Source organism: Lasioglossum baleicum, chromosome 12, assembly GCF_051020765.1.
Source record: "Lasioglossum baleicum chromosome 12, iyLasBale1, whole genome shotgun sequence".
NCBI classification, from domain to species: Eukaryota; Metazoa; Arthropoda; class Insecta; order Hymenoptera; family Halictidae; genus Lasioglossum; species Lasioglossum baleicum.
The window spans coordinates 7,853,346-7,869,257 of NC_134940.1; the positions used below are offsets into that span (position 1 = coordinate 7,853,346).

At 40.5% G+C, this 15,912-nt stretch overlaps 1 protein-coding gene and 1 long non-coding RNA gene across 2 annotated transcripts in view; one reads left to right on the forward strand and one right to left on the reverse strand.

Annotated features, from left to right (window-relative positions):
• Positions 1-15,912, forward strand: part of LOC143214593 (tRNA dimethylallyltransferase) — a 96,684-nt gene that overhangs the window by 57,098 nt on the left and 23,674 nt on the right. The window lies entirely within an intron of this gene.
• Positions 1-15,912, reverse strand: part of LOC143214595 (uncharacterized) — a 37,486-nt gene that overhangs the window by 14,907 nt on the left and 6,667 nt on the right. The gene's annotated exons all lie outside the window — the stretch shown is intronic.

A 15,912-nucleotide genomic window follows, 5' to 3' on the forward strand; every position in this document is an offset into this window, starting at 1 on the left:
CATGAATGTATCCGCATTTTTACGTGTGTGCACGTTTTACGTCGGCATACGTGCACCGTACTACGTGCACGCCGCGCCGGCGCTGAATAAGCCTCGTAGTAGTAGTATCCGCGTGCGCCGACCGCGTTATTTTTATGAATGACTGACTCGCCGGCAACGTAATCCAACGTGCAAGTATGACAACGTGCAACCGCAATGACGCCCGAGAAGCGTTACGCCGCCTTTACAACTACGACGTCTTTCCTTTTAACACCTTCGCCATTGACACAATGTTTACACCCGACAAAACGCTATTCCATTTTCAATATCCACATTGTACTCGAACATTCAAACACTTGAATGTTTCAACACGTTCGCTCCAAGCGAAACTTAATGCGGCACGAACTGTATTCAGTGCTGAGATTACCTGTACCGATATAGACAATCGATTAACCATAGTGAAAGCGATTCACGTTGTATGTATCTCCGGGATTCTTTTCACATTCAGTCAAGTGTCGTGAAGCGTCATCCGTTCTTCGTTTTTCGTCTTAAAACGGGAATATAGTAGATCTTTTTATTTGTACATTATACATAGACTGTGGATCTTGATGCATTTATGGCATCCGAATATTTTCAGAAAATGCTAGACTACAAAATTCAATAGAATTGAATACCTTTTTTATTTATTGCAGATCTACAAAGGCTACTATCACTGAAACTAAGTGTTTATTTGATTTAGCTTTCTTAAAATTTGTCTACAAAAATTGAAAATTGCATTGAAAACATCGTAACAATATTCTTAGATTTTTCTAAGCTTTCGTTGTTTTATATCTCACCCAGCCTATTTCTGCGTGAATGCATAAAAATCCGCAGTCTAATAATAACTAATAATTCGATGATAATTAATTCGAATTAGAAGCGATGAAGAATTAGCGAATTAACCCCTTGTCCCACGATTTATTTTACGGTTTCAGTGATTAGAACTTTCTTTGTATGTAGTTCGTAATTTCCTAAAAAGGGAGAAAATTTATAAGTATCTATTGTATGTCTACATGTTCTTCAATAACTATACATTAACGAAACCAAAATAGAATTTCATTTCGGTTCAAAGGAAATTAATAACTACACAGCGGATCTTTATGCAAAATAAAAATTTTCTACGTGAATTGCAACAATCTGGAGCGAAATAGAAATTCGTTTTCTTTCTTAATATGTTTAATCGGTTGAAAGTAATATAACTGTATTTTTAAATTCTTCTAATGTTTTTGCTGTTTTAAATTACACCTACTCATTTTTCCCATAAATGCATAAAATCCGTTGTCTATTAATAACATTCATCACTAGTCTGACACGATATTGTAGGGCAAGGGGTTAAGTACGTGAATAATTGTTCGTAATTGCTCTTTAAATCCCACGAGCAGCCGACTTCTGGCGACACAAGTGCCGAGTACACAGTGCGAAAAAATTGCAAGATTAAGCCCCGCGGTTCCGTATTTGAATAACTCATTCGGTTTGCTCACGAGTCGACGACACCTCGAATAATATGGGCGTGAGTATGCGAGCATTCCTCCATCGGACGGAACGACCGAGTTCGACTTGAATGGCGACGGGCGATCGATTTTTACGTATGTATTACATATCGGTGTTCGCGTGAATTTAGCTTCTACGAATCAGACGTTTGCTCGTGCAGATTGGAATGATGTTTGATGTCGCCTATTTACGCGTGACTGCCGTATTTATCGGTTTTTCGTCATGAATCATAGATTGCATGAGTTTCCGATAACACTGAATTTCTCAGGATCTTGGCGCACAGTGTGGTATGTACATATTTGGCCTGAAAAGTCGGAAAAACGTATTTTAGGGGCTCGAGATCATAATATAAGATCTTAACGTGATAATTAGACTGCGGATCTTTATGCATTTATGGCTTCTGAAAATTTTCAAGAAAGGATGTAGTATAAAAATTCGACAGAATTTACCACAATTTTTATTTATTTCAGATCCGCAAAGGCTACTACCACTGGAAATAAGATTCTATTTTATTCCAGTTTCTCTTAAAATTCGTCTACAAAAATTGGAAATTGCATAAACGTCCGCAGTTTGATCATAATGTAAGGTGTTAACGTCAGCTACAATATTATGAAATCAAAAATTCATTTTAGCATTGTAAAGATCAAAATAATATTTATTTGTTGTCGATTAATGATACCAGAAGGAGTACCGGATATTAATCATTAGTAACAAGATCGTCAATGAAGTTTTATAATCGTGAAAAAACTTACTGATATAACGTGGATCGTAGCACGTGTACTCCAACTTTTTTATCAGTATATGTATCTCTGTGTAAAAGGCGACTGCAATATTGTTGATACAAGTTCATTGCGACGAGATGCCCAAGCGTGCTCGATTATCTCAGAAAAATAGCAAGTTTTTCCTGTCGGAAGTCAAGCGCGTGTAATCTGAGAGTTTAAAGTGTCGTCAGGATGTCAGAGTGTCTTTCGCGACGCATTTAGAAAAACGAAATTACACAGCGGATGTTTGGTTGAATTCCTGAAATATTGCGGAGTTAATTCGCGAAGCGAAGAACGCACACGGAAGCATGAAAACGCGGTAGAATTTACTACAGAAAACGTATGAATTTTATTTTCGAGTGGAACAATCTATGAAACGAGGGCTTAAAAGCATTCCTTCGGAAGCATTAAAGTTGTAATGAATCTGCCTAAGGTAGCCGATGCACACAGTGTCGTGCAAGAGTACTCGAGTGCGATAGCTTCCTGCAATTTGTTCAAACAAGAATCAGTCCATTTAAACAAGAAACGATTTTCTGTTGCGGTACCAGCTTTAAATTACATTCTTTGGAAATATTTGAAAATTCGTAAAATTTATAATATTATGGTCTGCGGTAGACAGCTGCAAGAATTGGCGTTTGAAATTTTGAATATGAGTCGATGTGGTAATAGACAATTCACAACGGCGAGTGGTTCGCTCGTTTTACGACGCTGCTGAAAGTTTCATTAACCAAATCAATCAGCAGTAAGAGTTGCAATAAATGGCGAGAGAGCAATAGAATATAATAAAGCCACCAGGGGATAGGCAGCCAACGGTTTCGCGTTTAATGTCGCGAGCCTTTCAGCGTTTACAGCTCCACTAAAATTAGTTATTCAGCTTCCTAACGATGCTGGGAATCGCCAGTGTGTCGAAACGCGACGCCACGTGCTCGAGCACATTCCGATGGATCAATTAGACGTCTAACCCGTTGACTTTCGAGGTTCGCGTATCCGGGGGAAAAGAGAGAAAGAGAAAGCAATTTTAATTACTTGTTTCTCGGTTCATGGAAGCTTGCAGAATGGAATTGTGAGACAACGGGGTTGTGAGGTTCTGTACTTTTGGGAAACACAATAGAAGAAGAAGAAAATCGATTTTTCGACCGATCTACAGGAGACTGCCCCGTTAAAAGATATCCCGCCATTATCGTAAAGTCAGTCCAGCGAATCTTATTCTCCGCGGCAAAAACAGGGGGAGACCACTTCCTGTTATCCGTTCCCCAGAACCGTCGGGAGATGGTCGCTGGGAAAAGGGTCATCGGATGGCCCTGAGCTCGGGGTCACCCGTCTCGGAGGATGTCTGGACGTTAATTAAAATGTGCCGCGCATCTGGCGATGCCACGCCGGCTTCGACTTCGGCTGCCATCTCTTTTATTCGTCTCCTTCTCCCTCTTGTTCGTTCCTGGTCGTTTCCTTTCATTTCGTTCCCACCTTTTCCCTTTCTTTCCTGCTTCCTCCCCAGACAGTTTGCATCTCGTTTCTTCCTGGTGTCGCAGTTTCTTGCGGGTACGTGCTTGCTTTGCCCGGTTGCTTGCTAGCGAGCGAGTGAGCTCACTTGCTTGCTTGCGTGCGTGCGTGAGTACGTGCGTGCATGCGTGCGTGCGATCGCACGTAACGAGAATCGCAACTTTGAAGCCAACAGAGCAATGTGACTTGGACGACAGCTGCCGTTTTGTACACACGACCACTCGCTGCTGAGACACATGCCGAGGATATGTCGTCACTTCCTGCGAACCACCGGAGCCTCTCGATCCGAACAGGCCCGGAACGGTTTCGGTAGTTTTGCTGGGACGCTGCGCTCCGACCATCGCGCATCGCCTGGGAATTATCCTGGACCGTTAGCTCTCGCTCTCGACAGATCATTATTAACCACGGCAATCCGCCGATAGGTTAAATTACGAACGATCGATCTTGGCATTTGCCAACGCTTCGATCTGTTATCTAAACTCCTCCGTGGCTTGTTATGGCCAGCCTAGCGGAATAGTGCTGAATTCGTTCGGAGAACAGGTTGCTCCCGCTGCTGAAATGCCGCTGCTACTGGTTTGCCATGCACTGTCAGTCGGCGAGATGCACGCGTTTGTCGTCACTGCTTGTTGATTGGCTGAGCACCTCGGCTCTCCTTGATAGGTCATTATCACCTCGGGTGATGGTGCTTTCTTCATTCTGACAGGCGTGATTTTCACCATACCTCGCTTCAATGTTTTTATTTTGAAGTGAAAACTTCTTTAGACGCAACGCGTACACAATTGCTGGCCAGTGGACGAGTCTGATCCGTCACGCTTCAAGGTGAAACGTTATTGGTCAGTATGGGCCTGTTTTTTTTAATTTAAACTTTAAACGTTTTCACGGCACCCTGAGACTGCAGTTTTTAACGAGTAACAGGTTTTTATTAGAAAATTAATTTGTGTGTAATTGAAAGAATAGAAATTTTAAGACTTCCTGAACGTCTCAATAAATCTTTTGTACCGATCACTCATCGCTGAACTCCCTCGCAGCAGAGGATTGGACATATTGTTTGAAAAATCGCTCGCTGGTTGTGGATTTATGTGCCGGCCTACATAGAAAATATATATTGTACACACGCATCATAATGCAATGTCGATGCGGAAGAGGGTTTTGTACGCGCACACATAGAATTTAATCCTGAAATATGCTCGCAGTAGAAGCAGACAGCTTCAAGGGATATTCTCATAAGCACTGTCTGATTCTACTGCGAGTATATTTCAGGATTAAATTCAGCTCACGTCACTGGTAACAGTCGGATAATGGACAGTAGTGAAATTTATCCTGGGAATACATTTAATCCGTTGAAACATTAATTATTGGCGATCCAATTTGGGGAAATTGTCTTGTGCACAATAATCAATATTCTATTTACAAATATAAAAGTAAAATATACTATTTAATTATGTATCATTAATAATATTTTCCATGAAATTAGTAATCGAGTATCTCATTAATCAATCGAATCATAAAACCGAATCTGATGTGGCAATTCGATGTTTACTGAGCTTTAAACGTGTTTTCTCTCAAAACAATATTCGTTTTTACGATGGTCGTAAAAACGCGCGCCCACTAATTGACTTCAATTTTTGTGTTTGGGTTTCTAGTAAAACCCGTATCTATTAATGAAGCTTTTTTAATCTGCTTTCGCAAGTGGATTCCTTTTTCCAAAAAAGAGGTAATTATTTCTTCAACATAAAAAGTAGCTATATTAAAATGTTTAATAAAAATTAATTGATTCCGTTCGGGTCATTTATGGACACTTTCAGTCTCACTGTGTAATTTCCTCAAAAGAATGAACCTCAATCTTGTCGCATTTATTACTCGGTAGTGTTGATAATGTCAAAATAAATTGGTCACGTGAGTGATTGATATTATTGTACCCAGTGGAAGGATAAAAAGATACTATTGAATTGTCCTGCTGTAAAGAAATCCAGGGAATTTATTTCCTGCGAGATCTCGGGTCCCTTTACGGCTGTTCAATGCCGTGTTTATTTTAAAACCGTAATACGCCGTGAGTTTGTCCGTGTGCCATCAGCATCATGCGAAAATGTTTACAAATACATTGACCCATTTAATCATTCCCACGCGAATAATGACATTTCAGCGTACAATAAAATCCGTGATGCTACCACGCGAACACCACCTGTCGCATTCGGTGTACACGTTCACTTGCTAGGATACGCAACGAGGATATGTTGTCACTTCCTGCTGGCGACGTCACGCCTTCGCAAACTACCGGCTTTATTTTCGCGTCACCACAGGTATTTGCTGGTCTGCACGACCACGCATGACCGCGTTGCTCTATAAAGTGCTCGATAATGCTCCACTAAATATGCGCGCACTCAATCATGAACTCCATCGTCTGAATTTTAGTGACTCGATTCCATTTTTCATAATCGCGGCACGTGCTCTGATAACACGGCTGCGTTATCGTCTAGTATCAATAGTATGACTTATTAACTCTGCAGGGAACATGATAACGCGCTCGTAGACACATTTGTTTCTGTGAAGACAGAAGAAGAAAAATGAGAATTGTTACAGTGACTCATGTGATTGTTCAAACACCTTTTAAATCGGACTTACGTTTTTAGAAGCGGGCTCAGCAACTTCCATTTTTTTGAAAATGTGAAATTGTGATGACCACACATAACGTTGGCAATGAAGCAATTTGTATAAACCATCAAATTATAAATATCGATAAAACTCTAATTTAAATACAATGCACTTGGAAGAAGTGATTCGATGAATGTTAATTGCGTAGAAAGAAATGTTGAATTAAAAAAGAAGCGAAATTTATCATTTATTCTGTGGTTGATCTATCATTACAGCGAGAAAGTAATATCGTTAAAGATAGTGTGTGTTTCACCATTCGTTTCTATCATTTTTGCATACGTATCACATTTCCGCAAGGATCTTTTTCTAGGTATAATAAAATAAGAATTATATAAAATAAATGAATGGAGTCTGTAATTTACGCATCACTGTATTGTTCGAATGGTATCGCAGTTTCTTAATCTTCATTCATCTTCATCAATTTTGTCTTATCTTACTACAGCCTTCCAGTTTCAAACGAGGAACTTCATTGATATGAAATTTCAGATTTATTGTACTATTTTCATTTTATCTCATCTTACCGTGATCTCCCACTGTGAAACAGGGAGTTTACAAAAATCTGAAAGAATTGATTTCACTCATAAATGTACTTTTCTACACATTGTGCCTTATCAATCACCGCCCATTGCCAATCTGAACGACAAAACACTTTACCACTCAAACAGAACTTGGTAAATACTCGCAGATAAGATCGTATCTTACAATATAGATTTTATGCTATTATATCAATTTAACACTAAAGAGCAAACGATACAATTATTCAATTTCACGGGAGCCGTTCTCGGAAAACGGAGGCAATGATTTATAAATGTGTGATCGTCCATTCGTTTCCTTTCGTCGCGACGTCAAGAGAAATCCATTTCTCTCATTCTGCACACTATGTTTTCGCGCACTTTAAGCCACACGGAGCATCGCGAAAAAATAATATTCGCTTCACCTCGTACTTTCCTTGTCCTTGCGTATTTCATTCGTAACGAAACGGTTTTAATGCCACCCTTTTCCCGTATCGCTCTCGTAAACATCAGCCCAAAAGTATATTAAACCTACGCTACCGAGATACTCGATACCAGGACTGCTTCCTGGCCATTTCACCGACAGAATGCCGGCGCAATTATGCGTCTCTGCAATTATCTTGTTGTCGGAAAACTGGTATACAACGCGAGGAACCAATTGCGAAATGCAAAACGAGCGTTGAAATCGCGATCGCTAGGAGAGAACGAGGATTAACGCTCTGCCATAAAAACTGAAATGTTCTCTCTTTCGCCGTTGTTAATTGCCGAGGTTTAGCAGCTGCAGTGCTGCGTCTTTCGTGCACTGTTGTATAAACAGAAGCTGTTTGATGATTATTCGTAGAGTATAGTAGCTATAAGAAACATAATAGTGAATTTAAAAGAATCTAAAGATTCATTTTTGGCTTAGGTCCTGTTTCAAGAAGATGAATGAAACAATCTGCAACTTGTGCAACAGACTGTTACTCGTTGTGTTAAAAATAATTTCCTGCATCCCGTAGTGATGTGTTCACATGACTCATCGATCAGGTCTTTCAAACGGTCCAAAGTCCTTTATTGTTAGACGACGAATCATCTGATGGTGTCCAGTTGTCCCCAGCAGTCATTCCAAGAAAACAACTTCGGACTGATTGATGAGGCGTCCTATTGTTGCTTCGTGAAAAATATCTGGTCGCCTATTGCTGCGAGCACTAGTGCTATAATTATTTACAACCTTAGGTGCAGCCCTACTCGTGTAATATTTACGTATTTCAATCTGACGGTGTGTTTTCCGAATAGTAATTTCACGAGGCTGCTGTACACACGAGAGAAGCCAAATGTCACAGTAAAAAAGAAGATTTACAGTGATTGGTAGTTCAGTCTAGGGTCTGCTAGTGTGACAATGCGTCCCTGGGGACGCGCACGTGGTGTCGGCGCGTGAAACCGAAGATCTCGCGACCGATCATTCCGGGTTGTCGGTTCCACGTAAACGCCACCGAAATTTAGCATGGATGGCGCCTTTTAAAATTAGACTTAGCCTCCCAGGGTGCCGCGGTCGTAGTCCGAACGAGTTCTTAACGCGGACTCCGACGCTATTAATAAAGCAATTATAAGGGCTACGACCGGTGCTGTTTCTTACTCGCTCATGAACCTGTTACTCTCGATCTGACGTCTCCATTAGAGCTTTTAGTTGTTAATGGAGATATCTAGTTCAGGAATCCGTTTTATCGGTATCTCGACGTTGAAGGGCACCTCGTCGTGATCCGGACAAATTAGTTTCATTTTGACATTAATTATTCTGATACATTCCTCGACAAAGATTCTATTCGCTCTCCAGAAGTTGGTCTGCGAGTTCATGTTGCAATATCTAGTAATACCTTTTGAACAATACCGCGTCGTGAGTTTAAAACTAAAAGTTGGATAGTTTCCTGACTGGTATTTATCGTTCCATTACTCACGAGGGAAATCGCGTTTCCTGAGATCTGTGCCAGCAACTGTTATTCGCTAGCTCGGTTATTACGTAATTTTTTCCTGCTTTCCAACGATAACGATGTCCAATCGAGTGGAACGTACAGTCTATTGAATCACTGCAGAAAGTGTGAAAAATGATATTTCTGTAAACACGTAGTACGATTGGAAAGGAGAACAATTTCCGAATGGCAGTTTCGAAAATATTCACTGAATTCGCAGTTTCCTCGAGAGGGGGAAGAAAAAGAAGTTAGCACTATATTTCTTCTTCACATCGACGATACGCTTCACGTGGTCGGTTTCACGAGTTCGCGAGTCGAATTCGACCCGAATAAAAAGCTCCTTGTCTCGTATGCATCCTTCTCCCCTTTATTTGATCCCTCGTTCTTCTACTGCCATATGAGTTGTCGGAAATGCCACGCATACCACAGTGCCCGAAACCACCGTACTTGCTACATCTGTGCAGAAAATACAAACAACAAAGCCGGAGGACTGGCGAATCAACTTAATGGAATAGGAGTTAATAAGAAAAATAAAATCAATCTAATCTAAAAGGATGACAAAAACGCAGGAAACGAAATTTCCGGAGGATGTAATATTTTTGGCCATTTAATTGGGTCAAACGAAGCCTATAACGATAGAATTCGATGTCATGCTCGATACGTCTTGCGGTAAAATGTGAGATTATTTGAATATCAGCCTGGTTTCTAACCATAATGCTATTCTTATCGTTCGCCTGACTATCGAGCGAAAAATTTATGCGGACAGTCATCGTCTTTTTGGACTGACAACGTAAATTGTACTATTTATATTGCACATTACGTCTATTTAGTTTATCGTTGTTCTAGAGCTATTCTAGGTGTTCCTTAAAATATAGTGTACATTAATAGCACAGAATTTTTTCTTGTACATTTTAAATATCTATCCTAATTATAAAGGGCGTCCCAAAATTCACGCAAGAAGTAATTTTGACAGGTTTTTCATTAAAAATTGTGAATTTTTTATTAATTCATAAAGTATACAGCATAGGGTTATGTATGGAATAGCATATCGGGTAAATGGCCTCCACGGCTTTGTTGGCACGTACGCGCTCTTTTGTCGAAATTTCCCATGACCGTTTTGCATAAATGTAGCTGAATTTCGTTGATACATCGTTCAATTTCCTCTTTCAAGGCGTGAGTAGTCGCGGGCTTGTTGGCACAAACCCTTAGACTTCAAAAACCCCAAAGAAAAAAGTCCAACGGCGTTAAATCGCATGATCTGGGCGGCCAATTCTGATCACCAAAACGGGAAATTACACGACCAGAAAATGACTTATGTAGTAATTGAATTGTTTCTCGGGCTGTCATTATTTTTTAAATATTGCTCAACAATGAAAACGCGTTATTCTTTCGTGTAACTTTACCGCACAAATGGCACAAAATCTTGACAAATCTTGCGTGAAGTTTGGGATACCCTTTATTACTAGATTGCGTACGTTAATAAAATCCGTGTGACTAAATAAAAATAGAAAGATTCCCTCGGTTTCCAGCAGCGTTCCGTATTTTCGGCTCCGTAACATTGCGGTGACGTGCCGTTGAAATATCTGTCTACTAAGTTAATTCATATTGTGGCGTGGCGCGATTGTTACAGGATTACGCATGTCTGCGGAACGTCTCCGTCTCGATTTTCGATCATCGTCATGGAAACACTGACGTCTGAATTTCGAGATATCTGACACTGCAGGGAAATAACTTCGAATTGGCAGATTCGCTGAATGGCGATAAGAGTGCATTCATAAACGGCAGGTTGAAAATGAGTTTTGCAAATAATCGAATATCTTGATGACCTAAGCCAACTTGATTGCACGCAGTATACTACAAATTGCTATTAAGATTTTAGTATATGCTGAGCTATATTTCATCATGATTCACGAACACTATTATATTCCGTGACGTTAGACAGTACTTTTATTTGGAATATTGGAAGATACGATATTGTGTCTACATATTTTGCATTTCACCCAAGCTCATATTTTTCCGAATCTTTTCTGAAACAACAAACTTGGCTTCCCGAAAATACTTCGGCGATAAATCATTCGACACGTGCGCTCCACTTCACTGCAAAGAACTTTTTTAAATAAGATTTTCGAGAACATTGATGATAATGTCAGTGTATTTAACTTCCAGGTATCGAGTGAATGAATTTCCGCTTGTTTACTTGTCAAGAGCGAATTTTCTACAAACATGTTTTTTTCTTAAAAATGATTTCTCCAGGAAGTGAAAACTTGCTAAGTTGCAGGCTGTTAACATTTGCTCATAAAAATCAGAGTTTGGATAAACATTTGTAATCTAATCGCTAGAATGTTGAAATAACAACTGTTTGACACGCGATTGCAACTTAGCCAATACGTGGAGACATTCAAAATGATGTCTGCAATAAATCTTGATGCTTCGGTTTTGATTTCATTGAATGAATTATTTCGATTGTCAGGCATTTTTTTATTTCAGCAGCGAATGCGTTGAATGCATTGATTGCTCGACGAAGATATGCGAAATCTATAATAAATACCATGGAGGAGCGTTTGCAAGTCGATGTTATTGTGCAACTGCGATGAAGAAGATTAAGTGTGCTTTTGTTAGTCTTTGAAACGTAACCTCTCATTCTGCATTCGTTTTTAGTCTCATGTAACAGGGTTTCGTGTTACACGAGACATTGCTAGAACTTAACTGCCGTGTTATGTGAGGGTTACGCGCGCTTTATTATGAACTTGTAGAACATAATTACGATGTTCATTAACGAGGTTATCGCATGTAGAAGGAAGTATCCATTCCTCTATTCAGAAGACAACGGTAACCTCAAAATTTTAAGAGCACATGTTTTAAATGTTGTACTAATTTCTGTAAAACACGAGTCGATTTGTTGAGCTTGGTACACGAGAATTTCCGTTTAAACAATAGCCTTCCGCTCGTACAAAAATCGCGAACGGAGCGAACGGTATTTCCTATTGTTCCAACGTTGCGTTTCGTTGAAAATAAAATCAAGCACGGTGAAGTATAATGCCAAGGTTGGCTCGATCTAGGTTCGGCACGGCTCGGGTCTCACGAACACACCATCACGAATTTCTAGTAGTATCCGTAACGCCCCTTTGATCGAGGAATCGTGGGCTAGCGGGTTCGCAGAGAGCTGCCGCCGAAAATAGAGAATCGGGTCAGCGTGCATTGATGAGAACGCGCCTTAGCATTCCCATGGAAGGCCCCCTAGCTGCGTGCTTCTCGTTCTATTTCGCCTCGACGCCATTAAAAAGGCCCCTATCTCCTCTTTGTCGAGACTAACAGATCCCTATCGAGACAGAAATGAGGAACCACCTGTTTTCATTTCGCCGTTTCATTTTCCGACGATTCGTTTCATGGCTTCCATGAGAATTCCGGCAATCATGACTTTCCAATGAGTGATCATACCGCACGATTTAGGGGCCCTAATTGGTTCGGTTTTGTGGTGTTGCTCCCCCCCCCCCCCTCTTGCGGCTTCTATGGCACTCCGTGGGATTCTACCGAAAAATATTTCATTCGACTGCTTCGAGTCGTTAACTACAGCAGAGAAAATCATTGTGAACGCTTCTCGTTGAAAAGGGGAAGGATCAACCTCTAAATCTACAGTAGTTTCAATCACCAGAATAATTTCTCAGTGTGCTTTTACAAACGTTTCAATTTGTATTATTTTGAACCAAAGAAGTGTCTTCGATTTTTTTCAAACGCTGTGTCATGCAAAAATATTTTAGACCGAAGGAATTATGTTTTTATTATAATGCGTTGAACGTCTCACGCGACTAACGTCAGCGCCGATAGGAAGCCGATGCATATATTCGCGAAGATATTTTCATGTTAATTAAAGACTATCGAATTTGCTGCACGAAACGAGCCGAAAGCGTGTCATTAGTGTCGAAAGTTAGTCGGTGCGCGTCTCAAGTGTTTATCGGGACCTGGAGGGTTTCCGGCTCCTGATGGTCGGCAATTTTTTTGAATACGTTTGTCTACCTTTTTATTCTGTTCTCTTAGCCGGCCGTTTTTGCCGACCTGAGAATCGACGCGAAACGCCCCTGTATATTCTCACGAAAACTACGTCGACGCCGTCGGCATGCTCTGATTTTCCACGAAAATCATTTCTGTAAATTACACGGGACGCACAACGCAAAGCGTTTAGTCCTTAGAAAATGTCGGATATGCGAGTCAAGTCAGTCAAGTCCTTTCTTTTTCGAGCATATTTGCGGATTCTTACGATATCGGCACGCTAATAACCCCGTCCGCCGTGTCGGCAGCCGTTCAAATTCCACAGGAACGAAGTAATTTATTTAATGAACCAAAAATATAAGAAGCTAGTTAACCACTCCTTTGAAATATGAATTTTAAAAAAAATGTTCAGTTTGTCAAGAAGTTGCTTATGTTTATTCTCGAGGTAGAGAATATTTCATGCCGTGTAGAAAATAGCATAAATTTCGCAGAACCTCGCGCTTTATCAATTTAGCAAGCCTCTCATTGGCCACAAATATATAGACACGCAGTCGATTTACAAAATCTTTTAAATGACAGGTAACGTTCTATAAATTTGCTGTCCGTTACTTTCTCATGTCAGATTCTGTTGGTAAGCGGTAAGCGAGATAAGCGGCGCGCCTATCCATGATTTCCTGAATAACTCAGCTGAAATTAGGCACCTTTAACGAACAAGTCGTCAGAGATTTGTCCGTCTAACAGAAAATTACGAAAAAGATCATGGAGTTCCGCTCCTTACTATCCTTCGCGGTGTGCCATCGAATATTCATTGGCAAACTGCTCTGCCTATTAATATGAAAGAAACGGATAGAGAAACGTGCCGGAGCACACATTGACTACACCTCTGTTGAACTTCGAAATTAATACGTAAATTAATCAAAAGTCGGTTACACTCCAGACACACGATTACTTTTTTATGGAAAAACAAAAAACCGCACAAGAACTCTTTCAATCCTATTACAACTCTGTATTCAGTTTCGTCCGGTCCAGAGAGTGAGAGATACGCAATCTGCCAAACTTCGTGCTGCGTCATTTATCGTGCGATTTTTTTTTTTGTTCTCCGGGCGTAGATGCGCTCAAGATAAATTTAGATTTATCGTGTCGGCCCGTGCATACACGATTGCATTTTTTTTTAACCACCGTCGAAACGTCTGCACCGATCTTTCCTCGAATCAATGATCTCGTCTGAAGGTGAAAAAGTCAACGGCTTTCCTCACTAATCCTGATTTGGTAAACATACACGCACTTGCGCCGTGTACACGAGCGACAATACGCACATGCGTGGGTGTGAACGCTTCGATTCTTCCTTTGTAGGCGAGACACAGCACCGTTTCGTAGAAATCACGTGCCAGATCCTCCAGGTACGATATCACGTTAACCTTGACATTATAATTTTCGCTGGGTCGCACGGGCGAACCTATCATCGAATGGCCATTGGATCCGACGAATACCTGAGCCCCTTCGAAAAAAATCGTTTCGATGTCCGAGCTAACACACAGGTTACAGTTTTTTTAGAAACGAGAGAATATGAAGGCAGGCTTTGACATTGTGCCCAGCCAGAAACATAGAAACGTCCGAAGGCAGCTGAAATCTTAACTTAGAAAATATATTAGGTGAAGTAAAAAAACTTTTTAAAAACCACGCTTATATTAAAATGCACTTACATTAAAATACAAAAAGGAGTAAATAATTTTTTAAGACTGTAGCGGCCAGCTGCACACAGTAAAATTAACATGTGCGGTGCAAATGCTGGAGAGGTTTTAGGACTCACGCGACAATAGAAGCTATTTTTGAGGAAACTGTCAGGTAGAGTCATTAAGACATCTGCTAGGGTTGCCATTAGGTTTATTAGCGACAGTCTCAATAGCCCTCGCAAAGAGTCATAAAACCCCGAATTTCTAAAGGCCCAAGCCGATGGTACGGGACCCCATTAATGTAAAAAGGACCCGTTACCTGAAGACGCAGAAGGCATGTTGAGGGTGTAGGGCGCATGGAAATTCCGCTACAAGGGGAAACTCGCGACACGTCACTCTCGCGAATTTCCCACTCCTTAGAGAAGTATTCACGAGAGTGGGGGTGCAAAGTAGCCCTACCTATCGGAGTCAAAAATATATTTTGTTTCATTTTCGCGTTCGCAGAAATGTCAGACTTCAGTCTTAGGCGAACCAGCGAAGCGAATAGTTCTTTCTAATAAACAGATATTTCGTCTAAATACAAACTCTCCTTCAATTGAACATAAACACCTTCCTACAAGACGTTAGTGACTACATATAAGGAAAAGCGTGGAGCGCTAAACTATATTGACGTAATCTTCGTGGGCGCTCCACGCTTTTATTTGTAGTCACTACTGTCTAAAAAAATTATATTCTCCTTTTTAGTGCATTCTAATATAAGCGTGGTTTTTAATAAGTTTTTAATATATTTTTTTGTTTTATACTTTTCAATCTTTTTTAAATGGAACACAAGATATAATAATACTGGCATGAAATAGTAAGACATATATAGAAACGCAAGATATGGAAATACGCGAAATAGAATGAGGGGATGACTTCAAGAGACGACGTCTCTTGATGGAGTCCGAAATTGTCCGAAATGGAACTGAATGCACGGAACATCACAACCCCGCACTGAGCTCCTACGGTGCAAAGTGGGCCAGTGGAGTGGGGATGAGTCGGAGTGGGAACACGTAGTGGAGTAGGGAGCGCTGGCGCGCGGAGTAGGGATCGCTGAACGCGATGACGTACTTGTACCGAGCGTCGCGCGGTGAGGTGTGACGGTTACTATAAAAGATTTTTTTTCTTCTAGACTGACAGTTTTTTAAATTTGTTTTTTAATATTGCATTGTCATCCTGTTCTGAGCTATGTTTAAAGTTTTAAGTCTCTAACTCATCGGGAAGTGGTTTAAAATTCAATTACAAGATTTGACGCATACAACAGCAACTCGGCAAGCTAATATAAGCGTGGTAAAAAGGTTATTCAGCAGTAATAATGTTTGCGTATCGTATA